The following is a 22203-nucleotide window of genomic DNA, read 5'->3' as shown; positions in this document are numbered from 1 at the left end:
CCTTATGTAGAAGCTTCGTGCATTTCTTGGTCCCCCACTTCATCCACATCTTGTGAAGAAGCTCTTTCCAATGTTAAACTCTTAGAATGCGTGCATAGATTTTTCTTTCGCCTTCCCATTTCAAGTGTCAAAGTCTGAAATAAACAAGTATATAAGCACAATGACAACTAATAGTACAAGTAAAACTGCTCATAGAGCAAATCTATATAAGACTACCCTTAAACAGCACAAATACAATATTTTCAATGAGAGCCCCAAATATCACTATTATTTCAGCAGCATATCGTAGAGCATACATGTTAGAAGACATTAATAGGCATTCAATTGACCATAATATCTTGAACCTTTCAAATTGCTAACACAAAACCACAAATTTCAGCTTCTAACAATCACATTAGAGAACATAGAAGGGAAACTAAAGCAAACAATTACACCATCAAAATACCCAAAATAAGATAAGGTTTCATAGACTCATACCCAATAGTATTAACTAGAGTCATCACCACTAGACTCATCATCACTAGACCCATCATCATTGGACCCATCATCATTGGACTCATAAATATCATCACTAAGCTCTTCATCATCGATAAAGTTTTCTTCAAGCAATTCATTCTCACTAATCAATGGTGTATCATAAATGGTTTCTTCTTCATCAACTCGAGCGCAAGCATGGTTGTCATTTGCATCATCACATGCATCATTAGTAGTTACATTATAAGGGACATTCTCCATATATGTATCCACTTCTTCATCATCATCTATAGCTTTAATACCAACATCAAACACCTCCCTAGGTTTTGTTTGGACCACCACCATCTAGTCTTTATGTCTCACATCTTCCATGTAAAACACTTGCAAAGCTTGAGATGCTAATACATAAGGTTCGTCAATCAATCGATCGCCCTTGTGTATCAATCTTGAAAAATTGACAAGAGGAAAGCCAAAGTCATCTTTTTTGCATCCTCTCCCACTAATAACGTCAGCCCATTGACATTTAAATAATACATACCGATACTTGTCAGAGTAGATCAACTCAATAATATCGATTAGTACACCATAATAAGTAGCACCACCTTCTGTAACAACACAAACTCCACTATTTTGAGTTTTCCTAGTTGTCTCAAAATCTTTAGTGCGAAACTTCAAACCATTTATGACATAACGTTTGAACCGTTTTGCTTCATTATCTGGATATCAAGCAAACCATCTAACTTTATCAGAGAGTTCCTTTCTCTTAGAAGCATCCATTGACATCACCTATTATAGAGGAAGACTTTTATTATAAGTATGATATCTAAAGTGTTACAACCAATAATACAACAATATATATATATACACACACACACACACACACACACACACATATACTTTACTTATATATTCCTTAAACCAAGGGCAAAATTCCTCTATGTGCTACTTTTGAATAACATCATCAGTCACATGAAAAGGAAAACTGGCCTTGATCTCCGCTATGTGTACACTGTGTAGACAAACATGTTAGTGTTAATCTAGAGTATTGTATTGGAATGCCGTTAAAGGATACGTAAGGACATATCACTTACTCGCAACATGGAGTGATTTCTTCACAATTGAATAGCACATAACGATGTGCTTGTATCCATGAGTTTGAATCTAGTGTAATGCTCACCACTGCACCCATGGATTCCTCAACATTCTTTACAGGCCGATTGAATGCAGTTTCAACAGATTTAAAATAGCGTGAGCAGAATGTTAAGCATTCCTCTGCTATATACCCTTTGCAATGGAGCCTTCTGGATAAGTTTTATTATGCACGTAAGACTTAAGTCTTGACAAGTACCTATTGGAAAACCCAAGATCAACAGCGGAAAATTGGTAAGTTAAACAAAACTAAATAGACCAAGTTAATATATGTGTTACCTCTCTATGGGATACATCCAATGGTAATGAACTAGGCCAGCAACTTTGGCTTCGCTTGCCAAATGCATGACTAGATGTACCATCACTGTAAAGAAAGAGGGAGGGAATATCATTTCCAACTCACACAATGTCACTGCAATCCTCTTCTCAAGAGCCTCAAGTTCCTCCACATTTAATACTTTGGAACATATCTCCATAAAGAAACAAGATAAGTCAATTAAACTCCTACTCACTTCAGGGGGCAAAGATCCACGTATTGCTATTGGAAAAAGCTGCTGCATTAAGATGTGATTATCATGGCTCTTCATCCCACTAATGTTGCGTTCTTTTAGTTTAACGCAACATGAGATGTTTGAAGAATATCCATCTGGCACTCTTACATCTTTCAAAACTTTGCAAAAAACCATCCTTTTCACTAGCATTCATATGGTAGCAAGCATGTGGCATACGTGTCTGATCATTCCCAACCTTTTCCAAGTGAAGTCCACTTCTTATACCCACATCCTTTAAGTCTTGGCATGCCTTCAAGTTATCATTTGTCTTGCCATCCAAATTCAACAATGTGCCAATTATATTATCCACTACATTCTTTTCAATGTGCATCATGCCAAGATTGTGACGCAACACATGGTCCTCCCAATAAGGCAAGGTGAAAAATATACTTCTCTTCTTCCACACAGTTAAGGCATCCTCCCCTCTTTTTCTTTTATTGGTCAAATTAACTTTTTTCTTCCCAAACACATGTTCGGCTACAGCATCCGTTTGTAACATGATTTCCCCTCCAAGTACTGTAATAGGAGCTGGTCTCATATCATCATGTCCATCAAATGATTTTTTTTTTTGCTTACGAAACTTATGATCTCTATCCAAGAATCGCCTGTGTCCAATATAACTAAATTTCCTTCCATATCTTAACCAACGAGACTGACTATCATAGTTACAAGATGGACATGCAAGTCTCCCTTTGGTACTCCAACCCGAGATATCACCATATGCAAGAAAATCATTTATGGTTCACAATAATGCAGCATGCATTTGGAATGATTTTTTGGAAAACAAATCAAACGTTTCTACTCCAACATCCCATAACTCCTTCAGTTCTTCTACTAGGGGTTGTAAGTACATGTCTATATCATTCCTGGGTGAGGTTGGACCGGGAATCAATAAGGATAGCATGAAATAAGACTTTTTCATGCATATCCATGGAGGGAGATTGTATGGGATCAAAATGACAGGCCATGTACTATGAGTAGTACTCATATTTCCATACAGATTGAATCCATCAGCTGCTACTGCAAGCCTTACATTACGAGGCTTGGATGAGAACTCTATGTACTTAGAGTCAAATGATTTCCAAGTTTCAGAATCAGCAGGATGCCTCATTAACCCGTCATTCACACGACCATTTGCATGCCACTTCATATGATTGGCTGTTTCAGGAGACATAAATAGTCGCTTCAATCTTGGCTTTAAAGGGAACCACCGTAGGATCTTTGCAGCTTTCTTTTTTCTTCTCTTGGAGGAAGCATTAGTACTTTGTTGACGTTTAGACTCATACTTTCTCATCTTGAAAGGTTACAGTTTGGACAAGCTTCAAGGTTCGCATTGTCCTTCCAATATAAAATACAATCTTTAGGACAAGCATGAATCTTCTCATAGCTCAAGCCTAGATCCTTAATAATATTCTTAGCCTCATAACAATCTTTTGGAAACTTAGCATTTGAAGGAAGAAAATCAAGCAAAAATTGCAGCAACATGGTAAAAGATTTGTTGGTCCAATCATTAAGACACTTCATGTGGTACAAATGCACAATGGCTGACAATTTGCTTCAATGCTTACAACCTTCATAACAAGGTTGATTAGCATCTTCAAGCAATTTCATAAACTGAAGTGCATCTTCATTAGGACCTTCTACAGGACCTTTTGGGGGTTGGTGCACACTAGGGACTTCTTCCGTTGGCCCAGATGCCATATCTTATATGGGGAACATGTCATGCAACATGTCACGAAGATCGGCATACTCTATCGGGTTTTCTTGGACATGACTATGAGGAGTTTCAGTAGAAATCTTTGCAGACGATGATTCCCCATTAAAAATTCAAGGGTTATAACCCCTACAAATCCCATGTGACACTAAGTGAATGTGTACAACATCTATAGGCAACGAATCTGTATGCACACATTTTTTACACGGACATGAAATCGTTCCATCCGGGTTTGCATGGTTAGATGCAAAATTCAAAAACTGTTGGACTCCATCTAAATATTCTCGTGACCTTCTATTGGTAAGTTTCATTCAACTCTTATCCATTGCTATAACGTGGTTTACAAGAAATACCTATAATGTAATTTCATGAAAACACAAACCAAGAGTTAACACACATTCCATTTACACAATTTCACCTTAATTTAAGAAACAAATCATCTTTAATCATTCACTTTTAGCTATGTTTCTAATCAAACAATGAATTTAAATGCATAGAGAAGTTATCAATACATTTGGTAACTGTAAGTGCACAATTGCACCTGAACCCAAAGAAGGTTATGGGCTCAGGCCCAATGAGCCTTAAACAATGAAATTTGTAGAGTGTGTGTTCGGAATCTAGATTAAAGGTACTAAGAACTTTATAACGGGCTTTTATAAGCAAACACTTGTAAATAATGAATGATAATTGCAAATGAGTCTCCTCGGGCTTGAGCCGAGGACTATTTCTTTACTATCTCTCTTTCTTCCTTAAAGATTACAATTCTTAATTTCTTTCTTCGTTTCTCCTCCCTTCTCTTTGGCCTTCACCCCCCTTAAATACTTCCTTCCCTGATACTTTTTGGAAAGTGACTAGAAGTTTCAGCCCTACTGTTCAAGGGTCACTTCCCCATTAATGTGGCTAGGGAGGTAGGTGCAGAGCCTTTAATGCGGAGGTAGCAGCCTTTGCTCTTGATATTTTCTTTAACACTGGTGTATCTAGGAGGTTCAGGGTGTCCCCCTTTAACCATTAGTCTTTCCAGAGTTGTGCCTTGACCTTCATAATGAAGTTTTGAGTTCTCCTGGGCCTATCCCAGGAGAAACTTACCCTCAGACGTGTCCTCGGATCCTCGGCGTATGGGCCAATTCGTAGAGTTTAATTCTGGAGTAGGTCGGCCCTCCATGCTACAGTCCAAAGGCCCATATGCCGACCTGGGTCCTTTTACTCCCCACAATAGCCCCTCAAAACTCTATTTTTCATCATCCGAGGAGAAAAAATAGGGTTTTGATCCAACAAGGACTTACCCCACACGTTTTGTAAATAACTGCTCGTGTGGAAACCGTTTCGCGTTCCAGAGGATGCCACTTGGCAGTTTTATTTTCAAAAACGCGCGCATTTATTACCGTAAGTTACACCTTGTCCCCCACGTTCAACGGTGAGATGAGCATCCAACGGCCCTTGTTACTCCATGAAAATTTGGGCGGGACAAATGCAATTTCGAGGCTGCTTCCCGCACGTCGTGACGCTTCGGGAACTTGCGCCCTTATTTATTTCCTCAGAGGCTAATCCCATCAAAAGATTAGTAATCACCCTTTGGTCTGTAGAAATTCGTGGAAATTCGTACAACTTGAAATTTGTAAGTTCTTATTCCTTTTTTTCTTAACCCTTTCTCCTCGGACCTTGTCCTCAGCTCCTCTTATAACCACTCTCCCTCTTAGAACTTAGCCTTTTGTTCCTTTCCGATGGGAAAGTTTAAGTGCCTAGTTGATACCGCCGCTGGGATGGAAGGTTTTAGAGCCAAGTATCATATTCCCAGCGACGTAGGTCTAAAATACTGCCCGGCGGAAGCCGTGGCCGGTTCTAGGAAAACCGGAGAGGTCATCATTCCCATGGTCGCCTTTGTAGAAGGTGGGATGACCCCCCAATGAAACCCGTAACCAGGGAGTACCTCTGCAACCACCGGTTATGCCCCGATCAGTGTGCCCCCAACGTTTTTAGGGTCTTAGGAAGCGTTGATGCTCTAAACGAGCAAATGGGTCTGAACCTCACGTGGCATGATGTCGTCTTTATGTACGAATGCCACAAACTCACTGGAGTGGGTTATTACATCAAATCCCGCTCCAGCGTAGTTAGGTTGATCTTCTGTTTGCTCAAGTCCAATAAAGGCATGAAGGATGACTACCTCATCGTCTTTGGCAACTAGCATGACGGCCCCCACTGCCCAGTTGAGTGGGGAGATCCAGGTGCGACACCTTAGGATTTAACTTCCCCCTCCATAACTCCCTAAATCATCTAGGCATATGTATTCGCATTTACTTGAGCGTCTAACTTCAATTTATTATATGTTCTATGAATCTGACCATGTTTGTTTATTTGGATGTTTTTCTTTGCAGATAAGCAAAACGTGCGCTCACGCTTAAGCCACTGCAACATTGCAGATTTGAATAGAGTGCTACGCTCCGAGGTGTTCGTCAGCAGAGACTTACAACTTAGGGCGGCCTACTTGATTCTGGGGTACGATCCCATCTCCTCGGACTTCTAGGAGATCGAGAACGCAATAATCGCAAGTGACCGAAGGCGTAGGAGAATTAACGTAGCCAGACCCCACTTTTTGGCCGACCACGACATCCCTGACGCCCCAAACACAGTGTTGTACACACAGCCCATAGCGGCAGTTCCCCTCGCTGTGCACCCTCAGGCAATTGTTGTCCCAGAGGAGCGAGTGTCTTCTTCGAACACGTTGGACGAGGAGATAGAACAATTTCAGTTCGAGGACTCCCTACGACCTCGCGGAAACCCGTTCGTTGTTCTTTCTGACGAGGAAGAAGAAGCAGCCGAAGCCTTTGGGATAGAAGGTCTAGTGATAGCGCGTCCAGACGACAGCTCCATTGAAGAAGAGATGGACGAGCTAAAGGACCTTATGACCGTAAGAAGCGCACGAATGGCGAAGAAGGGGATGAGGGGGTCCCAGGTTCCCCCGGCTTTACCACCACCTCCTCCTCCTCCAACCGACCCCAAGCCTCCAGCCAAAGACCCCAAGAAGAAAAGGAAAGCGGAGGCCGAGGGGGCTGAAGGTGAAAAATAAAAGAAGATGAAACAGCCGGCGCCGGCCTAGCAGCAGAAAATGGACAAGGGTAAAGGGTGTGCCCGCTCAGTTGAGAGCGGGGAGATTAGAGACGTGGCCGAGGTGCGCCGAGCACCAGCTACCTAGTCTCCTGACTTGAGACTGGATGGCGCGCCCATTCCCTGTCACTCCAGCATTAGGGCAGTCCAGCAAGGCCACGCCCATCATTTGGCCGAGGTGTTGGAGCGTCCTCTTCTGCTGCCCAAGGACATGGAAACCTTGGAAGAGATGGGCCAGCCGCAGTTGTTCCTCTCATTAAAAAGGGGTTTAGCTCTGGTAAGTTCCACCTCGCACTCATACTTTATATTTATTTGCAAACACTTTACTGTATTTAACCTCCTGGCATTTTTTGCAGTCCATCCAGGAAGTTTTCGCGGCCGAGAAGTTCGTGGAGGATTCTCGGAAGCGCGCTGGAATGGAACAAGAGCTAAGGCAAGAGGCAGAAAGGTCCCTAAGCCAGGCCCTAGCAGAGAACGGGAAGATCACGTCACAGCTGGCTGACTTAAAAAGAGAGAGAGATGGAGACAAGGCCAGCTTGAAGACGATGGAGGGCTAAGTGGAGGGGCAGCGTAAGCTTCTCCGCCAAAAGGATGACGAGCTTGCCCAAGTTCAACAGGCACGCTCTGACTTGGAAAAAGAGCTTACGCGGGCGAAGGAGGAGGCTCGTGCCCACAAGCACGCACTGGAGGCCGCGAAGAAGGCTAGCTATTAGGCGGGGGTAACCAGAACGCAAGAACAGCTGACAGAAGCTTTTGCGGCCTTGTGCCGAGAGTACTGTCAGCAGGTCTGGGGAGAGGCCATGAATGTAGCAGGGGTTCCTCAAGTTTCCGAGCTGAGGAAGCCCGAGAACATTTGGCTTCCCCTAGACATACAGGAAATTGAAGACCCTCCTGTTGCTGCCTCTCCTGCCCTCCCTCCTGTAGTGCAAGAACTTGTTCCTGATCCTACAAAACCTGAAGGTTCCTATAAAGAAAAGGACAAGTGTGATGGCGCCGAGAAGGAGCAAGTTCAAGGCACGGAGCCCCTCGTCCCTTCAGCAGACAAAGGGAAGCAAGTTTTGTCCAGCTTTGAACTGGAATTGAAGAGTACTGAGGCTGACAGCAGCTCCCTCCAAGACCCCCCTGCACAAGCCTAAGGCCTAGGATAGAACCTTTTGTACTCCCCTTTTTTTGTATATAATTAATGAAGAACATTTTTATTCAACTTTCGTTCATGTTGTCTTTGTTTTACCTTATTCTTTTTGTGCTTGCCATGAAAGTCTTCAATAACAAATAGTTAAAGGGAAAACAGAATAAATAAGTCTAACTCCCCCATGCAAACAACTATGACTTGAAAACAACCACATAACTTAATTTAAATATTAAATAATGTCACAGTTAGACAACTTACATGATGATTAAACCTTTGTAATCTGACGTATTGCTTTCAGTAGGATGTAAGGTCCGAAGACCATTCCTTACAAAAATTTGTTTAACACTTAAAAATGTGGAACTTGAGATCCAAATTAATGAATGGTGAGATACTGATTTCCATGAAACATGTAATAAGAATAAGAACAGTAACAAGATATTAAGAACAGTGACAAGGTTTGTGGTCTGAGGACTATACTTAACCAAGTTTCTGTTTGACTCTTAAGAATAATAACCCTAAATGTTAATTTCCCCAAAGTAGGAGGTCCGAGGACCCAACATAGCTAAGGTTCTGTTTAACAAATGATAAGATATCAATTTCCACAAGGTTTGTGGTCCGAGGACTACACTTAACCAAGTTTCTGTTTGATTCTTAAGAGTAGTAGCTTCAAATTTTAATTTTCCCAAAGTAGGAGGTCCGAGGACCCAGCATAACTAAGGTTCTGTTTAACAAATGATAAGACATCAATTTTCACAAGGTTTGTGGTCCGAGGACTACACTTAACCAAGTTTCTGTTTGATTCTTAAGAGTAGTAGCTTCAAATGTTAATTTCCCCAAAGTAGGAGGTCTGAGGACCCAGCATAACTAAGGTTCTGTTTAACAAATGATAAGACATCAATTTCCACAAGGTTTGTGGTCCGACGACTACACTTAACCAAGTTTCTGTTTGATTCTTAAGAGTAGTAGCTTCAAATGTTAATTTCCCTAAAGTAGGAGGTCCGAGGACCCAGCATAACTAAGGTTCTGTTTAACAAATGATAAGACATCAATTTCCACAAGGTTTGTGGTCCGAGAACTACACTTAACCAAGTTTCCGTTTGATTCTTAAGAGTAGTAGCTTCAAATGTTAATTTCCCCAAAGTAGGAGATCCGAGGACCCAGCATAACTAAGGTTCTGTTTAACAAATGATAAGACATCAATTTCCACAAGGTTTGTGGTTCGAGGACTACACTTAACCAAGTTTCTGTTTGATTCTTAAGAGTAGTAGCTTCAAATGTTAATTTCCCCAAAGTAGGAGGTCCGAGGACCCAGCATAACTAAGGTTCTGTTTAACAAATGATAAGATATCAATTTTCACAAGGTTTGTGGTCTGAGAACTACACTTAACCAAGTTTCTGTTTGATTCTTAAGAGTAGTAGCTTCAAATGTTAATTTCCCCAAAGTAGGAGGTTCGAGGACCCAGCATAACTAAGGTTCTGTTTAACAAATGATGAGATATCAATTTTCACAAGGTTTGTGGTCCGAGGATTACACTTAACCAAGTTTCTGTTTGATTTTTAAGAGTAGTAACTCGAAATGTTAGAGGTACTTATAACTTTAAAATGTTAACTAACAAAAGCACATTTTATTAATAATAATACCTTCTAAGGTTATTTACATTCCACGGGCGTGGTACAATTCTTTCATCTAGGTCAGCTAGCCAATATGAACCTATACCTGCTACTGAAACAATGCGATAGGGGCCTTCCCAGTTGGGTCCTAACTTACCCCAAGCTGGGTTCTTAGAAGTGCCCACAACTTTTCTTAGTACAAGATCACCAGGTGCGAGCGGCCTTAGCTTCATGTGGGCATCATATCTCCGTTTTAGCTTCTGTTGATAATAAGCCATTTGGACCATAGCTGCCTCGCGTCGTTCCTCAAGTAAATCGAGGCCTTTCTCCAGGAGTCCATTGTTATTCTCTGGGCTAAAAGAACTTGTCTTCAGGGTGGGAAAACCAGATTCCAGGGGTATAACCGCCTCAGCTCCATAAGTCATAGAGAATGGTGTTTCTCCCGTGGACCTGCGCGGCGTAGTCCGATACGTCCACAGAACATGTAGGAGTTCCTCTACCCATCTGTCTTTCGCATCGTCCAACCTTTTCTTGAGCCCACTAACTATGACCTTGTTAACAGCCTCGACTTGCCCATTTCCCTGAGGATAAGCTGGGGTTGAATATCTATTTACGATGCCCATATCATCATAGTATTTCCTAAAAGCCTTGCTGTCGAATTGAACGCCATTTTCTGAGATAAGTATGTGTGGAATACCGAATCTAGTGACGATGTTTTTCCAGACAAATTTCTTGGAGTCAACGTCTCTGATATTTGCTAAGGGCTCGGCCTCAACCCATTTAGTGAAATAGTCTGTCCCCACGAGAAGCCATCTTTTGTTTCCTGTAGCTCTCAGAAATGGCCCCACTATGTCCAATCCCCACTGCGCAAAAGGCCAAGGGCTGGAGAGAGGGTTAAGAACCCCTCTAGGTTGATGAATATTAGGAGCGAACCTCTGGCATTGATCACATTTTCTGGCATAGTCCTGAGTCTCTCTCTGCATATTGGGCCACCAATAACCCTAAGTCAGGGCTCTATGGGCTAAGGACCTTCTCCCAGTGTGGCTTCCACAAATTCCCTCATGCAGTTCCTCCAGAAGTGCATCCGTTGATTCAGGATGCACACACAACAAGTACGGTCCTGAGAAGGATCGTTTATACAGTTTCTGGTCCTCGGACAACCAGAAGCGTGGCGCCTTTCGATGTATCATATTCGCTTCAGATTTTTCCTGAGGAAGGATGTCATTCTTAAGAAAAGATATAACCGGGTCAATCCAACTAGGTCCCGGCCTTATCAGATGAATGCGAACTGCGCTAACAATGGTAAGAGTTGGCTCTAGCAAATCCTCCACGAGGATAATCCTGGGAAAACCCTGAGTCGAGGACGTTGCTAACGTAGCCAAAGAATCTGCATGGGTGTTTCCACTCCTAGAAATATGAGCTAAGACGAAGGAGTCAAATTCAGCTTGCTGACGCTTGACCTGGGCTAAATATTCCTGCATTCTGGGGTCTCTAGCCTCCATGGTCCCCATGACTTGGCCGACCACTAATTGAGAGTCCGAGAACACATGGATTTCCTTTCCACCCATCCTACGTACCATCTTCATGGCCACCAAGACTGCTTCATACTCGGCCTCATTATTAGTAGCTGAGAACGCCAATCTCAAAGATTTTTCGAAGACAATCCCCTCAGGGGACATTAGGACAAGTCCAACACCAGACCCTCTCTGATTAGCTGCCCCATCCACATACACTTTCCAAGTCGGAGGTATTACAAATGTGATCACACCAACAGGTTTTTCATCCATGTGTGCCTCTTTCAGGGTTTCTTCCAGCAATGGTTCGGTAAACTCTGCCACCAAGTCAGCGAGGACCTGGCCCTTCACCGAGGTGCGAGGCTTATATTTAACATCAAAGGCTCCCAAAATGGTTCCCCATTTTGCCACCCTGCCAGAGTAATCGGCACTGCGTAACACCGCCTTAAGAGGCAATTGGGTCAGGACCACCACAGTGTGAGACTGGAAATAATGAGGAAGCTTGCGCGTGGCGTGAACTATGGCCAGAAGTGCTTTCTCCAAGAGCAGATAGCGCACCTCGGCCTCATTCAAAGACTTACTAACGTAGTAGACCGGTCGTTGCACCCCGCTTTCATTCCTTATAAGGACCAGGATGACTGCATGGATGGCCACTGCCAGATAAGCAAACAAGACCTCGTCCGCCTCGGGGCGAGACAAAATGGGTGGCCGAGAAAGATATTGCTTAAGAGTTGTTGGAAAGCTAACACGCAATCCTCGGTCCATTGAAACCCTTTCCACTTATTCAACAATTGGAAGAAAGGACGACATCGGTCGGCTGACCGAGAGATAAACCTATTCAATGCAGCAATCATTCCGGTCAATTTCTGGATCTCTTTTGGGTTCCGAGGCGGCTGCAAATCCTGAATAGCCCTGACCTGTGCTGGGTTCACCTCTATGCCTCTGTGAGTAATCATGTATCCCAAGAACTTTCCGAACCCCACGCCAAAAGAGCACTTTGAGGCGTTAAGGCGCAGCTTGTACTTTCTTAGCACCTGAAAGGTGTCGGCCAGATCTTTCACGTGTGAATGTATTGTTTTACTCTTCACCACCATATCATCCACATATACCTCAATGGTCTTCCCTAGTTGCTGTTCAAACATTCTGGTCATCATTCTTTGGTAGGTAGCCCCAGCATTCTTCAACCCAAATGGCATGACCTTATAATGGTAGTTCCCTGTTGGAGCAATAAAAGCAGTCTTCTCTTGATCCTCCAATGCTAATGGGATCTGATGGTAACCCTGGAAGGCATCCAAAAAACTCATTCGAGGATGTCCGACAGTGGCATCCACCAGTTGATCAATACGCGGCATGGGGAATGAATCCTTGGGGCAGGCCTTGTTTAAATCCGTAAAGTCCACACATACTCTCCACGTTCCATTCTTCTTTTTAACCACAACCGTATGCGCCAACCACTCGGGGTAGAAAACTTCTTTAATAGCCCCGGCCCTCTTGAGTTTGAGCACCTATTCCTTCACAGCCTAGGAATGTTCTTTGGAGGAATGCCGAGGTGGCTGCCTTCTCGGGACAATGGCAGGGTTGACGTTCAAACGATGACAAATGAAGCTCGGATCTACACGCGGAGCCTCATAAGGATCCCATGCAAAAACATCGATATTGTCTTTTAGAAACTCCAACAACTCCATCTTCTCCTGGTGCGGTAAGCGTATGCCGACCTGGAAGAACCTCTCTGGGTCATCTGCTATTAAAAACTTCTCTAACTCCTCACAAACAGTCTCATCTCCTGTGACCGCTCCAGGTGCATCCGGAGCTGTTAATTGCTATGACTCTTGGATGGGCAAAGCTGATAACTCGGCTTCTGACTGATGAAACACTGCAGCCGATATGCATTGCCTGGCCACTGATTGGCTGCCGAGGATTTCCTCAACATACTCCCCCGAGGGAAACTTAACCTTAACATGCAAGGTAGAGGAGACAGCTCCCAGAGCGTGCAGCCATGGCCTGGCGAGGATGGCTGTATATGGGGAGTACGCGTCGACCACAATGAAATCCACCTCAACCGTTTCTGAGCCGGATTGGACGGGCAAACGAATCTGTCCCTTCGGCACAACGGCCCTTCCTTCGAAGCTTATGAGTGGCGAGTCATAAGGAGTAAGATCTTCCAACTTCAGCCTTAACCCCTTAAATAAATTAGGGTACATGATATCTGCACCGCTGCCCTGATCAATCATAACTCTCTTGACATCATAACTCCCTATCCTGAGAGTGACCACAAGAGCATTGTTCTGGGGTTGAATGGTACCAATCTTATCTTCCTCCGAAAATCCCAAGACTGGTAAGGTCACCTTCAACCTCTTCGGCTTGCAGCCTGGTTCCTCAGCCTGAGAATGGGAAACCGCCATCACCCTAGTGGGACCTGAGCCAGTCCTGCCAGGTGCAACGAAGATAACATTAATCGTTCCCAATGCGGGCCGAGATGGATTATTCTTCTGATTGTTCGAGCCAGATTGACTGCCCTGTCCAACAGGTTGACATAAGTGCTGCTTTAGTTTCCCTTCACTGACCAGCTGCTCCAAGTGGTTCCAAAGGGTCCGACAGTTCTCGGTAGTGTGGCCCACATCCTGGTGGTACTGACAAAAGAGGTTTTGATTCCTCTTCACAGGGTCTCCTGCCATCTTACCAAGCCATCTGAAGAAGGGCTCCTTATGAACTTTCTCCAGCAACTGATGTACTGGTTCTTGGAACACAGTGTTCACGGCCTGAGGTGCTGCCGAGCTGGACTGCCCAACATATTCTCTCCTCGGCTTGTTGTTGTGGTATCTGTTCGACCTGAAATCCCTTCTCTCCTGCGGGATAACCTTCTCCTTACCCTTTCCTTGCTGCTGGTCTTCCTCCACTCTCTTGTACTTGTCAATGCGGTCCATGAGGCGACGTACGCTGCGGACAGGCTTTTTAGTCAAAGACTTCCTCAAGTCATGATCAGTAGGAAGGCCTACCTTAAAAGTATTGAGCGCTACCTCATCAAAGTCTCCATTTATTTCATTAAACATTTCCCAGTACCGGTCAGAATATGCTTTCAACGTCTCCCCTTCCCTCATGGTCATGGATAGCAGCGAATCCAATGGCCGAGATACTCTGCTACACGTAATGAACCGTGAAGCGAATGCTCTAGTGAGCTCCCCAAACGAACCTATAGACCCCGATTTAAGGCCGTTGAATCACCTCATAGCAACAGGTCCCAAGCTAGAAGGGAAAACTTTACACATCAGGGTCTCGTTGTGAGAGTGCACCGCCATCCTTTGGTTAAAGTGACTCACGTGCTCCACCGGATCAGTCCGGCCATTGTAGATGGTAAAGGTGGGCTGGATAAACCTCCTGGGAAGTCTCCCCTTCTCAATCCTCCGTGAAAACGGAGATTTGGAGAGTTGGTGCAACGCCCAACTCATAGCATCGTTCCCTAAGCCCCTTGAAGGAAGCTTCTTACGTCTGCGAGCTGGCTGGTCGTCCTCCTCACCCGAGGACATTGCCGGGGTGAGCATGACCTTGAGCTGTAGCTACCTCCCTGTACCTCCTCTGAGGAAGGACTAGATGAGGACGGTGAAGACCTGCGTCTGGCGCGGCGTAACTTCCTCTTCAAACGATTAATCTCCTTCTGCATGGCTTTAGCACCATCCTCATGGGTGGTACCACCCCCACCATGAGTATGGCTAGCCCCGGGGTATTCTGTATAGACACTTCCCTCACGATCCCTTCGACGCTCAAGAAGCTCGAAAAGATCCTCCGGTTGTGATCCCTGTGACTCTGCATGGTGGAAACCCAGGCATGCCATAGTATCCCAACTCCTTCTAGACTAGATTTCCCATAAACGGCGCCAATTGTAAGTGCACAATTGCACCTGAACCCAAAGAAGGTTATGGGCTCAGGCCCAATAAGCCTTAAACAATGAAATTTGTAGAGTGTGTGTTCGGAATCTAGATTAAAGGTACTGAGAACTTGTTAACGGGCTTTTATAAGCAAACACTTGTAAATAATGAATGATAATTGCAAATGAGTCTCCTCGGGCTTGAGCCGAGGACTATTTCTTTACTATCTCTCTTTCTTCCTTAAAGATTACAATTCTTAATTTCTTTCTTCGTTTCTCCTCCCTTCTCTTTGGCCTTCACCCCCCTTAAATACTTCCTTCCCTAATACTTTTTGGAAAGTGACTAGAAGTTTCAGCCCTACTGTTCAGGGGTCACTTCCCCATTAATGCGGCCAGGGAGGTAGGTGCAGAGCCTTTAATGCGGAGGTAGCAGCCTTTGCTCTTGATATTTTCTTTAACACTGGTGCATCTAGGAGGTTCAGGGTGTCCCCCTTTAACCATTAGTCTTTCTAGAGTTGTGCCTTGACCTTCATAATGAAGTTTTGAGTTCTCCTAGGCCTATCCGAGGAGAAACTTACCCTCGGACGTGTCCTCGGATCCTCGGCGTATGGGCCAATTCGTAGAGTTTAATTCTGGAGCAGGTCGGCCCTCCATGCTACAGTCCAAAGGCCCATATGCCGACTTGGGTCCTTTTACTCCCCACAGTAACTATAACATCATTACTAGCAATATTCTTTAGGAATGGACATCTCTTTAAATATGCAATTCCATTTTAGCGTTCCACATGTGTGAAAAAGATAGAGAGAATCTCTTAAAATGAATTAATCAAATAACAACTTAACAACAATCATCCAATATTACACAAAACAGTCAGCACTCCCAATATCAACTAAAACCACCTTATTACTCCATGCAAGCCACCTGCTTGCCCCAATTCAACAACCCACCACAAACACACACACACACACACACACACACACACACACACACACACACACACACACAGAGTACCTTAAGTCTTTCACCAACTTCACTTGCTTTGATCACACGAACTTATAGTGCCTCTTCTTTTTACAATCTGCCAACAAGAAAAGAATATATATAAACCTAAGTTAATTTTCAAACATGACTCACTTCAAAGCAATTCAACTAAGAGTGAGTCACAAAGGAAGCATATCTAGAAACAACACACAAGTTTGTGTTGTGCAAGATGAAATATAAAACAGCTTCAACTACAAACTCTTGAGTGCAAACATAATAATATATATATATATATATATATATAATTTTATTGAAAGGAGACAAAGAATTACAAATAGAACCACACCCAACTTACCTTGAGTCTGGTCTTAACAGCCCACACTGGACTTGTTGTGATGGAAGTGGTAGCCCTAGCACCAGTAGCAACTAGTATATTTGCACCAAAATGATAAATAAAAAATAAAAAATAAAAAATAAGAACTTGGTATGAAATTACAGCATAATCTCATTGAATGAAATTACTAATAATCTCATTAATAGCATCCAAAAGATAATATCTAAAAAAATGCATATTAGGAATTTCACAAGATCCTTAGCAATATTAAAACATAAAAGTTTGGTTTATTCTTGAGAATTTTGTTTACAGAAAATTAACAAGATAAGTCAATCTCATTTTAACATTTAAAATTGTTAATTTTACGTCAAACAATCATTTTGATGAAGTTTTGTTTTCTGATGGCACAAAAAATACATACCCATCTGCCAAATACACTCCCACATCGAAAAGAGGGGAGAGAACACCATTTAGGCTTGGCTTAGAGAGAGAGTTTTAATTTTTCAAATAGAGAGGGGGAGATGTTTTAGAATTGGGTGGGTGCATGGGTGAGATTGGTTAGAGAAATAGGAGTATGGGTCGAGTTTGCTCAACCTAATGAGGAAACCCGATTCTTTAGACCTTGAGGTCCAACTCAAAATCCCTTAGGCTTAATCCATTACACTAGGCACTAGCCCTCATTTAAATCCTAGTCGAAACACTCTTCACACCCCAAAAATTACTCAAAAGCCATTAGATTTTGTAGCCTAAGCCCAATCTGAATCAAAACCCTCAATCACATAAGCAACCCAAGTGAGGCCCAATATAAATTTACTAACCAGCCACCTAAAAATCAGATTCGGACCTTCACTTCCACCAGCCCAATCTGAAATACACCCACCTAAAAATCAGCTCAATTGATACGGCTATATGGGTTCCTTTTTCTTCCTTTGCTATTGCAGTCATACTTGCTTAAAAACTTGTTAGAAAATGGGCTTGAATAGAGTGCATCAATTGCACATAGATTTGGCATCATATAGGAATATTAACCCAACTTATTAAAAGATGAATCTGTCTTATATGGCTAGGAAACTCTCAGTCAACTTGGATTGTAGATTTTTTGGTCTTTTTTTTTAATTTTTTTATTATGGAATTCTACTTGAAAAGGTACTATAGGCAAATATAATAGTACTCATATGAATGAGTAAAGCATGGCAAGTATTTAATGTTTGACAAGTTGAATTGTTATTCACGCTAGCATTAAATATGCATGTCCTTTTTGCAAACATTGCCAAGAAAGCCTAACTTTCGCTCATCCTCAAATATTTGTGTGTAGTTTAACCTAAGAACCTACTTTTTATATATATATAATTTATTTTTCAAAAAAACTGTATCAAATTTTTTATTCTTAAAATATTAATTTTTTTTTAATTTTTAATTATGTTTCTCTTTTCATACTTTACAGTCATCCTCCACTCTTTTCCTTCCTTCTCAAGAAATGCAAAGAATGAATAAAAAATGCAAATACAACGCAACCGTGTAATTTACACAGTTACTTTAGTTAAAATAGAAAATGGAGCATAGATACATAACTTTACACAGACAGATCTAGGTGATTTTTAAGGTTGACAAGCCAAAATTTTGCATGAACTAAGAACATTTACACTACAAATACCGATCTCCAAGCCAATGCAGAGAGAGAGACCAATAAAAAAAGAAGTAGAAGTTGCTACAATAACCTCTACAAGTAAGAGTTTAGCAAGATTATAAATTGTTTTAGGTGTAGCAACCCGAATATAGCATGTTTTTTGTTGTTTAGGTAAAATAGAATTTCCGGAGTTTTACAAACCTGGATGCTAATGCTCTAATAACACACCTATTTTCTCTACGTGGTGTGAACAGTTTTGCAATATTGCCAACTTTGGTTTCCTCTTAATCTAGTATATATATTAGAAGCAGCTTTGTTATGTGAGGTGTAGAGTGGCAAAATGTGAGAGTGAGAAAATTACTTGATAGGGGCTATGTGGAGGAGGCTGTGCAGCAATTCAAGAGAAGAGAAAACTTCTCTTTGTTTTAGGTGCAACCCCAGACTTTGGGTTTTTATCTTTTTCGGTCGTCGAAAAAGGCCTAGTTAGACTACAACAAAAACACCTGAGAGGGCGCCATTAGCATTTCTTGGAGTTCCAACATACTATAAAAAAGAAAAAAAGAATTTTGGGTTTGAACATCCTGTTCATGAAGGGATTTTTAAGCTCTTTAACTGTAAGTCATATCATGGTTTGGTTAGCTTCATATACACTCCACTCCATATATTTCAAACTAAAATTATTAGTAAAGAATAAAATAATTAAGAATTCAAGCTTATTCAGCATTTAAAAAAAAAAAAACCTAAATAAAGAAGAATGAAATCTATTAAAAACCTATAAATTATGCATACAACTAATAGCAGCAGCATTTTCAATGTATTTTAGAAAAAAAACTAAGACCTACGCTTATCCCAATTCCCAAACCCTCCCCAACAGAAAACTAGTTTAAAGCTCAACTACATCAACCTTCGTGATTAGGAAGCTAAAATTTGAAGCTTTTAGGGAAAAAACTCTACAATTCACTAATCATGCTTTATAAATCTACCACCTTAAAGCATTGTTTAATGCAATTTTTCAAACACTCAAAAGCCAAAAAAGCTAAAGAGCTTCTCAGTTAAAATTCTATATTACAAACTACTAAAACTCTATAATTAGAACTCTCTTCCTAAAGTAATGCCAAACATGCATATAATTTTATCAATTTCATTTGATTGTCAAAACTGTTGGTAATTTCTCAGTGGAATAGCAAGTTAAAAGTTCAACATTGCAGACAGATCATATAAAAAGAAGTTAACTTTTAGAAAAAAATTCCAAAAAAATTAGTGAATAGAAAAATCGAAAAAAATAAAACCACTGTGAATGATCCAAATGCAGTATACCAATAGCAGCAAAACAAAAAACAAAAAGTTAAAAGAGTAAGCTTTTAAACTAGTGAATCCTGGACAAACTTCCACATGTTAGATGCATTTCAACCTGATGGAACCTAAAATTTGCCAATCGAGGATCTCCAGCGCCAACACATGTGCAACAGATGACGACCTCAACTTTGAGAAATCTCCCTTTCAATTGCCCGCTTCAGTGCTTTATATTTTTTTCTCATCATTGCTAGACAATTCTCCTGTACACATTAGGAGAAAGACACATATAAGTTTTGCAATCTTTTAGTTTCATCTAGCTCAATTAGCAGCAAAAGGCACAAATACGGGCATAACAAAAAATTATCTAAATAAATACTAAACAATTGATGGGCCTAACAGCCTATTGCATGTAAACGCTAACCAACAAGTTACTAATGAGAATAAGCCTGACCTTGTTCATCTTTCAGTTGTTGTAACTTGTGAAGCTCACTCTTTTCAGATGTGTCAAGATGTACGTCGAACCTGCAAGAATGTAAAACAGGCTAAGAGTAAAACCAAATGAGTAAAACCAACTCACTGAAGTGAGATATCATCAAATATATAGTCACAGCCAACCATTCAAAATAGAGAACCAAAAAAATAGAAAAGAGAAAAACTAGGAAACTTAAGTTATGAATTTATAAAATTTAATATAATTATTGCTATACAGAAAATAGGACTTTTTTTTTTTTTTTTTTAAATGGGGAGGGAGGCAAGAGAAAACATGCATATAAAGTTTTAATTTTTTTTTCCAAGCCCAACTTTGATGCCATGCCAGTTTACTGGTTGCATATCCAGTGGCCTCTATAACAGCATTTTTTGCACCAAATCTCATTCAGTTCTTTCACTTATTCCATAAGCGAAAACCAAGAAGCATCAAAATGTGAGAGAGAGAGAGAGAGAGAGAGAGAGAAGAATCAGAAGGTGAAAGAAAGAGATTGACTCTGAAACTGAGAGAGAAAGAGAAAGGAATTGAGGGATTTGTTTACTTAAAATAATGGGGGTTTTGTTACTTAAATTGATGGCAAAGTAGTACACGCCAAATATTTATATTTGTATCTCTGTGTGTTGAGGAATAGTTGGAAATAAAGGCGGTGCAACAAAAAATGTATTAACACAGGAAATGATGTGCAATAACCTATTCATCAAAAAAAAAAAAAAAAAAAAAACCCTACAGTACTTTTCCTGCATACCCATAAGAATCAAACCTACCATGTTGATCCTAAACCATGATTTATAAAAAAAGAAAGATAGAGAAAAAGAAACTCACCTCTTTGCCGAAGTGATGATGTGAAGAGGAAATAACAGTAGCAGGAGAAGATGAAGTGGATGATTTTTTGGTATTGTTTTTCTCAATAACACTAACAAATGGATAATTTATCTAGTTCATGGACCTGAACAAAAACAATAAATTTCAATCACTTTGAACTTTGAAGATCTTTACTCAAAACTAACACAAATAATAATAAATTTAATCCAAAATTAAACATAACAAAAAACTGTGCTTAGATTCTCCAAGTGAAACCATTAACAACTTACAGAAAAGACAAACAAACAAAAACAAAATTTCATATTTACCTAAGGCCCTAACTGCCCGTTTGGTTGCATAGAAAACTGAGTAAAAGAAACGAAAATCAGAACTCCAATTCAAAACTTAGATGTTGTCTACTAATTCAATTCCTTAGTGGCAATTAATATTATACTCTAGCCCAACAGCAGTATTTAGCTCGCTGTACAATAACTTGAATAAACAACATACATTTCCCGCATCAGGGATTGGAAACACAGCTGAAACCATCACTCATAATTCAGGATAACAAAAGAAAAGTAGCCCCCGAAACAAATCGTAGAACTTGGATTTCATGGCTTAACTTAATAAAACACTAAACATATGAATAAATACTTGAACTTGAGAAATCAACACAATGCCAAAACAATTTTTGGGGGAAAACAGATCAGTCAATCCATAAGTCTTTACTTTGCTCAGCAAAATTTCAACGAAGTGATTAAAAAAAAAAAAAAGATAGAGGTGCGAAATTGCAGACCTTTGGCTTCGAGAAGTAAAGGACAGTTAGAGAGATTGAATCAGAGAAGGGCTTCTAATCTAATCTTCAATTTCCAATAGCCGTAAGGATGGAGGATGAGGTTGTTGGGTTCAAGAGTCCACCGGGTGGTGTGTAATTTACCAGTTAAAAACCAAAACAAAACAAAAAAAAACACAAAAACACAAAAACTTTGTGTTAAATTTAAATTCAACCAAATATCAAAAAGAAAAAGAACTCACAATACTAACATAACTTGCAGTTATAACAGGATCAAATGCCTGCCTGTAGCCTCAAGTGCCACTAGTAATAAGCAGAAAGGAACTAAACTTAGTACCAACATACTGAGATGCAGTCTTTGCTAAATCCCTTCAGCCCAATTAGACTAGGCAAATCAATGACTCAATTCAAAGATTTTTTAGCAGGTAGAGAAAGAAACATGGTCACTATACATACCATTTGACTACTATCTGGCACCAACGAATGAGGCTTTGCTGCTGCCCTTCCTAAATTACCCACTTCTACTTAGAATATGTGTTTTATTTATAGGTACAAATATAGTGATTATGATCAAACCCATGTAAATGTATGTATGTATGTATGTCAGGCAAGGCAAGTAAAGCAAATTGGTAGATTCGATTCAGTTCATCATAAGAAAAGAATCTTAAAAATTCATAATTCCAAAAACCCTTGTTATCTAACAACATCAAAGGAAGAGTTAAATTGTAAAAGCAACCAATAATCCCAATCGAGATAAATTTTGTTTAGAAACAAA

The 22203-nt window shown here is 40.9% G+C and overlaps 1 long non-coding RNA gene across 1 annotated transcript; it reads right to left on the bottom strand.

Annotated features, from left to right (window-relative positions):
* Window position 1: 1 nt before the first annotated feature.
* Window positions 2-21543, bottom strand: LOC142639500 (uncharacterized). Its single transcript, XR_012845158.1, has 6 exons — window positions 21432-21543; window positions 20657-20780; window positions 19799-19869; window positions 19463-19607; window positions 16121-16187; window positions 2-134 (listed from the first exon to the last, which is right to left on the bottom strand). It is a non-coding gene; the product is annotated as an uncharacterized LOC142639500 (long non-coding RNA).
* Between the last annotated feature and the right edge of the window lie 660 nt (window positions 21544-22203).

Source organism: Castanea sativa, chromosome 1, assembly GCF_040712315.1.
Source record: "Castanea sativa cultivar Marrone di Chiusa Pesio chromosome 1, ASM4071231v1".
Classification (NCBI taxonomy): Eukaryota; Viridiplantae; Streptophyta; class Magnoliopsida; order Fagales; family Fagaceae; genus Castanea; species Castanea sativa.
Note: the sequence above shows the minus strand (reverse complement) of the source record. Positions and strands in the feature narration are given on the sequence as shown.